Genomic DNA, 7,536 nt, shown 5'->3' on the forward strand with positions numbered 1-7,536 from the left:
AGAATCTATCTTAACTAATTATCCCTAAATATAATATGTATAAAATACTTGTTGATATATTTAATTCCTATATTAATATTAGTTAACTAGACTGACTAACAAATATATATTGATAGATAAGTATAACACTAATAATCACTAGCCCTGTTATCACACTAAACTAACTAATACTGATTGGAATAAAATAAGGACTCGATAAATCATTCCTCACAGTACTAAGCAGTAGCAAAAATCAGACCAAAATTTAGCACTAAAAAGTTATGTTTGTGGCAACTGGTGGTATAGTGGATAAAATGCTAGACTTTCAGTCAGGAAGTCCTGACTTCAAATCCTGCCTCAGTCATTTACTATCTGTGTGATCCTGGACATGTCACAACTTCTCAGAGCCTCAGATTCCTCATTTGTAAAAAGAAGACAATAATAGCACCTATTTCATACGGTTGTTGTGAAGCTCAAATTAGATAACATATGTAAAGTGCTTCGAAATCCTTAAAGCACTATTTGTTGTTGTTCAGTCGTTTCTCGCTCTACATGACCCCATGTTTTCTTGGCAAAGATAATGAATAAGGAAATGGTCACATAGTAAGTGGCTAAAGCCAGATTTGAACTCAGGTCTTCCTGACTCTGGGCCCAGTGCTCTCTATCCACTGCACTGCCTACCTGCATCTAAAGCACTATACAAATGCTATTATTACTATGAGAAACATTCCCCAACAAATACTCAAAATTGATGAGTATTTTAATATGTATTTATTTAAATATGAAGTTTGCTGTATATCAATAAGTGAAACCACAATAAGCAACTGCCCTAGAAACTTTTTTTTCCCTCCAAGTCCTATTAAAACATGGCATGTTGCTGTATATTATATATCCAAAGTGTTTATGGCTACTTTAATTGTTTGACAATTTTCCTGCTCTAGGAAGGGGACTTTGTAGTTGTTGATTAAAAGTGATAAACATTAGAAGACATCATTAGTGATTTTATACTAGAGAAAAATCTGAAGAAAATGTCTAAACATGGCATCTCTTGTTCCTTCTTCAGAAATCAATACTAATTACTAGTAGGCCGTACCCAATCTCACAAAAGCAGAGACAGAGGACTGCATTCAACCTTAGTCCATTCAAGCAGAAATAAAAATACTATTCCCCAACCACTCATCCAGTCTCCTTCCGGGACACTTAATAAAGAGGCAGGTTACCTGAGCCCCAGAAACCAGAGTGAGCAAACTGTGTCCAACTTCAGGAAAGGAAGGAAGAGATAGCATTTCTTATAAGATGAGTAAATGGCCAATACTGTCCCAATGGAAAATGAACCAGGTCTAAAAAAAGAAGAAAAAAAAACCCACAGCCGATCCTTGGCACAAAGATTAGGGAAGGAGTTCTTCCTTTCGTTTTCTCTCCAACTCCCCCAAAACATTAATGCCAATTGGATGGATAGAATGTAATACTTTTTCATTGTTGGTCAGGCAGCTTGGACCCTACCTCCTGGCAAAAGGCAAAATTACTCTAAGTAGGAACAGGGCTAAGATCAGGCCCATTAGTTAGTCTAATTTTTTTCCCTAAGATTGAAAGAAAAGTTAACAGCTGCACTCACTATCCCAAAGGGACTGGTAAATCGTAGCAGCAAGAACTTGCAGAGTATTTACTATTTTCCATCAGCAGCTAAAAAAGCAGCTGCCCTTATTTTCCCCAAGTGTGCTAGCATTGTAATTTCCCCTGGGATAGTAGTGATCAAGACAGGGTTATTTCTATGCAATTCCTTATACAGAATAGTGCTAGACATTAGGATTAAGTTCACAAATCACCCAGAACAACACCTTGCACAAGGGTGATTAATAAGTCTGGAAAACAGTTACCAGCACCAGCACCTCTACCTAGCAGCAGTTATCATTAATACATTATGGAAAGTCAATATGAGAAGTACATTAGATGTAAGGCTATCAGCCCTAATAACTGGCTAAGTAAGCCCTCCTTCAAGTACAAAGTACTGAAGTACCACATTTCTAACAGTAAAATCCAAGTCCTAAACAACCTAAGTAAAATCAGCTATTCCCACCCCCTATTTCCCAGACTTAAGGAACAGGGAGTAAGTAGTATACCCTAAACTACTAAACAAACTCAATCAGGTAACCATTGCTCATTCTAGCCCCCTTCCCCCATTGAACACATATGCCTTTCAACTTAGTATTTCTCTGTCACTGGCCATTAGTTTACTGCTTCATTTACTAAATTCCAGATCTCTGGTTCTATATTCTTTCAGTAGCAAGCATCCTTAGATTGGGATATCCTTTGTTACAAGAGACAAAAATCTTTGTGTCTTCTACCTAAAAGCTAACAGAATATTTCCAGGCAGTAGATTCCACTGAAAGCTATATTGTTGTTGCTAGTTAGGTTACAGGCTGGCCTGCATTTATATGATGGTTTCTACTCTTAAAAACAGAACCATCTGAAGCGCCTCCTTCACACAAATAAGAGTTTGGGCTTACTGCTCTCAGTAAGGGGAGGCATGCAGTAATGCAGAAAAGGATTAGATTCAGGAGACTCTAAATGTTTTTGATGACCTAGAATTCTTCACAGGATGTAAGGGAATTTAACAGCTGCACCAGGATATGACTTGCCTATGGAAATTTAACAGGTAGACTTTTAACATCTACCCTTTATGAGGGGGGGAAAGGAGTGATGATGAAAGAGAAAGAATTTGAGTCCTTTCCCTAGAAGGGTGATGGACTCAAGGCAAGAGGGATTGGAGTAGAACAAATCACACTATATGCATTCACCCTAGCCTCCTTATATTTTCATAAAAGTAAAATCAGCTTAAAATAGACATCAAGTGCATCCCTGAAAAGGAAAAAAAAAGTCATAAAATCAAAATGTGCAAGCTAAGGATTATGTGGAAGGCGGAGCCCACTGCATGCAAGAACCTCGAGCCCTTTTTACCCTTCTACCACCAACTAGTAGAGTTGCCTCTTTTCTCCACTGGGTTTGCCTACCATCTACTTTTTGTAGGGCCTGGAGTTTTTCATTTGCTAAACCCTAGCCATAGCTTTGAGAGAAGAGATATAGCAGATATTTTGATAGGCATGGAACCATGTATTTAGAGCTGGAAGAGACCTTAAAGGTCATAGAATCCAATCCCCTCATTTTTACAGATGAAGAAACTTAGGCCCAGAGAACCCGTAACTTGCCCCACTGTTACGAATGGCAGAGATGGGATCTGAGCCCAAATTTTCTGACCCTGACTCCAAATCCTGGGCTCATTCCACCGTCCAAAGTGATCTAGAATGAAGAATGAGAGATCAATAAGGTAGAAAGAGGCATGAAGGGGAAAGAGAGTGACTGGGACTGAGAAACTAGCCAAACTCTTAGCATTACTTCCTGCTGAAAATTTTCCAACTCCAAAACTGAGAATGTGGGAAGAACTCTGTGGTCTACAGCTTAAAAGAAGATGGCTTGAGAGCTCTTTTCTGAAGAAGGCAAGCAGCAAGAAAACACATCTCAAATGCATCTTCTACACGTAAGCCAAACCAAAGCATAGGTTTGATGATATGACTCAAAAATCTCCAGTGGGTCCTTATTGCCTTTTAGGATAAAATACTAATGTAAAGACTTAACAAAATCAAGTTCCAGCCTGTTTATCCAGGCTTACTTCACATTATTATCCTTCAGTACACTTTCAGGTCCGTCAAACTGGACTATTTGCTGGGTTGACATGCCCTACTTCTTCCTCACTCCCCATCTCCATTCCTTTGCACCTGGCTCTTCTCTGGGCCTTAGGGAGCTCATTTCCAACTCACAGAATCTCTTCCTTCAGTCAAACCTCAGCTCACGTCACCTCCTGCCCTTACTGGTGGCCCCCACCCAAATTTCCTTGTATATATTTCACCTTCCCTTAATAACTGTCCATATTTCTTCACATAATAATAACTAGTATGTGTATAGTGTTTAAAGGCTTGCAAAGCTCTTAACACGTTATCTCATTTGAGCTCCACAAGGAGATGAGGAAACTTGGGGGGCGGGGTGTTTAGCTCACTTGACCAAAGTGACCCAGGTTAGAAGCATCAAAGTGAGATGAGGCAGGTGAGACAGATGCTATTATTATCCCCACTTTACAGATGAGGAAACTGAGGCTCAGAGAGTGAGAGACTTGCCCAGGGTCACACTGGTAGTGAGAATCTGAGGCAGGATTTGAACTCAGGTCTTCCTGACTCCAGGTGCAAAGGAATGGAGATGGAAAATTAGTTTAGTTCAGTGCCGTGGAAAGTTCTTCATAAATGTTCCTCAAAGGAAGGAAGGGAGGCAGTGGAAAGAGCACTGATCTGGAGTCAGAGGACATGGGTTCAAATTTCGCCTAGATATTTACAACCTGGGTCACCCTGGCCAAGTCGTAAGCTCCGGGGCCTCAGTTTCCTCAGGGTCGGGGTCCCGGGGGCCTCCTTCCCGCCCCTTACCCCCCCCCCCGGCCCGGAGGCTCGGCCCAGGCCCCGGCTCTGCCTGCGAGGTCTCCCTCCCATCAAGCAGGCGGGCGGGCTCCACCGCATGCGGGAGGCCACACCTGCCCAACCCTCCAGAGGGTCCCCGGATGTGGTTGCTAAGGCCCCGGCTGCTGCTGAGGAGACCTGCGAGGGGAGGAGGATGAGAGGGGAGCGGGGGAGACTCGGGAGGGGCGGGAGAAGGAGTGGGCGGGGCCTCCGTTGCCGAGAGACTTGGGAGGTGGGGGGGAGAAGTGGGCGGGGCTTCCAGGGAGGATGGGAGAGGACGGGGAGGGAGGAGTGGGCGGGGCCTCCGCTACCGAGAGCCTTGGGGGGGTGGGGGAGAAGTGGAGAAGTGGGCGGGGCCTCCAGCGAGGTTGGGGAAGGACGGGGAGGGAGGAAGGAGTAGGAGGGGCAACCGTCCTAGGGAGACCCTGGGCGGAGGGAAGAGGGAGTGGGCGGGGCTCCCGGCACGAGAGGTGTGGCCACCACCAGACACCGGTGGGGCCAGGCCGAACCCTAAAGATAGGCCAGCTAGGGCCAGGGCCAGGGCCAACGTGGCTTCCGGTCTCCTCACTTCCGGCTCCGCGGCTCCGGGTCTGGCTCTTCGGGACTGGGGGACCGACCCTAGGAGGCGCACACGGCTGTGCCGGTGGTTCGGCACTCGCAATCAGGGACAGCCGCCGGGGCTCCCGTCCCCCCCTACCCCCGGGCTCAAGGTGCGTGACTGGGCCGGGCCGCGGCCGCTGCTTCCCCTCTTCCCTTCGCCGTCCGCCCGCGGGCAGGGCACCCGGGGGTGGGGAGAGCCGCGGTGGCGGCCCCTGCTCGGGGCAGGCGGCCGGGGGCGTGGTCACGGGCGGGTGCGGGCGGTGGACACGTCGTCCGTCCCCGCACTGTCCTCCTCCCTCCCGCGCGCCGGGCCCGGCTCTGGGGTTTGCGGTCCCCGATGCCGGTTGAGGAGCTGCGGGCTGCTGCAGGGAAGAGGGGGCTGGCCTCGGGGCTTCAGGGGGCCTCTGGTCCTCGGCTCTTCCCTTCTGGCCCCTGCAGCATGCCCCCTCCTCTGCTTCCCAACTGGGGGAAAGTGAGCCTGGAACAGCCTGGGTTGAGCTGCAGGACGAGATGGGTCCGTGGGAAACCTTTCGCGTGCGGTTTTCAGGGGAGCTGGTGCGTTTGTGTGAAACGCCCAGGTTTGGTTGCAGGAAGGTAGTACTGTCAAAGTAGTGCAACCAAAACCAGATTTTTTGTGCTTCTCTGTGCTTTTCTTTCCTCCTTACCCCACTGACTACTTTTTAAGTATGGGGAAGATAGTTTAGTTTTTCCTGTAGTTCCTAGGCACGCCTTTCCTTTCACTTTTTAAAAATTACTTCCTTATATCCAGCTTTTGTGTTCTTAAAATCTTTGATCTCTGGGCCTTTAGCAGTTGTCACTTCCTGCAGTTCTTCCAGACCATTTTTAAAACTTCGAGTACACTAACACTTTTCCCTTCCCCTCTCCTATTAATTAAATCTAATGTATTTAAAACTCAGTCCTTATATTTATTTCATATTGATGATTTTTCTTGCCGAAAGCTGGATAGGTGTGAACAAGCTTTAATTTTAATTTCATTAAATTACTAGTATTGCTTATATTAAGCCAGGCCCATTGTGTTTAAGGTCGCAATAATTATGGCATTGACTTTTCGAATCACAGCCCTTTCTGAGAGGCTAGGGCCTTTCTTCAAGTTGTTTTGGTGTTTTTTCCCCCTGTTTTTCCGAAACCTAATAGTGCCTGGGAAGTACTTTTATTCCGTGAATAATACAGGGCATGCGGTTTCTAAATTTTCTTTGACATTAATAAGTTATTTTTCTTTTGATGTAACTGTTTGCTTTTTCGTCTGATTCTGACAGTGACTTTTTTTGGCCATCGAAACTCTTTTGAACCTAAGAAAGTGAAATATAGAGATCTTTTACAACCTTAAAGCCCGAATTTTACTACCTTCATAAAAAAAGAAATTTGTCAGTTTGCTTTTTAGTTCCTGATCTGTGGTTTTGAGGTTTCTTTCTAAGTATGACTGTCTGTGGTTCCACAGGCAATACTCTTGAGGTCTAGTAGAGATGTATTGAGGGGTTGGAAATGTGCTTTTGGTTATGGAATACTTACTGAAACATCACCTTGTGTAAGGCACTGTTCAGATAAAAGTTTAAAAGCTGTTTTAACTTCCTGCTTCCATTTCTCCTTGTGAGGTATGTGGTGGTTTGGTATTGAGGAAGCATTGCTTTGCTTGAGAGGGTTAAAAGAGTGTTCTTGGAAGCTTGGTCATCACATCTTTACCACCTTTCGTACTGCTCTGTCTGCACTTTTTCCATTTGGTGTTTGGCTGTTTTCTTGTTGGTGTTTTCTAGTTTTAGTGCTAACACTGGTGTTTATTGAGTTTAGTATGGTAATCCTTTGTTGTATGAGGAAGATATAAACTCCTTGAGGGTAGGCACTGATGTAAAAAAAAAAATGGATCTCTCCCCCTTCTCCAGTTAGCAAATGATAGATGCTTAATAAATACTTATTAAATTAATGAATGAGTTCAAAAAGGTGAAATTTGAAATGTTTTGCTTTGGAAGCTCATTTGTGATGAGCAGGTAGACCCTTTAACCTAGAATAATTCTTTCTTTTGGCCAGCATCCCGTCCCCCCAACTTTGTGAAAAGTATTTTGTCAGGCCAATTTAATATTCTTCTTCAATCCCGATAAATAACAAAAGCAAAGAGAAAGGGATTGCTGTAAAGTATTTTTCTTCTATCTCATAGTATTTAATAAAAATGAATGTAAAGTCATGCACTTCAGTTAAAAAAATTAGATGTACAAGGATAGAATTAAAGGTAAGGAATTTTTTTGACTTGAAGGGCTCAGTAATCAGCAGTGTGATGTGGCAGCCTGCAGATCTAATGCCTATCAATTGCATTAATAGATATAGTGTCCAGAAGGAGGGAAGTGATAGTTCCATTGTACTCTGCACCTGTCAGATGATACCTGAATACCATATTTAGTTCTGTGTGCTGAATTTTAAATGACCAGGATGATGAAGGGATTTGAAA

The 7,536-nt window shown here is 44.2% G+C and overlaps 1 protein-coding gene across 2 annotated transcripts in view; it reads left to right on the forward strand.

The window, feature by feature from the left end:
* The first annotated feature begins 5,029 nt into the window (after nt 1-5,029).
* Nucleotides 5,030-7,536, forward strand: part of ARFIP1 (ADP ribosylation factor interacting protein 1) — a 145,462-nt gene continuing 142,955 nt past the window's right edge. The window contains exon 1 of one of the 2 annotated variants that reach the window (XM_027866995.1): nt 5,030-5,188. The gene's annotated coding sequence lies outside the window, so the exon portion shown is untranslated. The remainder of the gene's footprint in view (nt 5,189-7,536) is intronic. The other variant, XM_027866992.1, reaches the window with a different exon arrangement.

This window comes from Vombatus ursinus, unplaced genomic scaffold (assembly GCF_900497805.2).
Source record: "Vombatus ursinus unplaced genomic scaffold, bare-nosed wombat genome assembly UNPS02014784.1, whole genome shotgun sequence".
NCBI classification, from domain to species: domain Eukaryota; kingdom Metazoa; phylum Chordata; class Mammalia; order Diprotodontia; family Vombatidae; genus Vombatus; species Vombatus ursinus.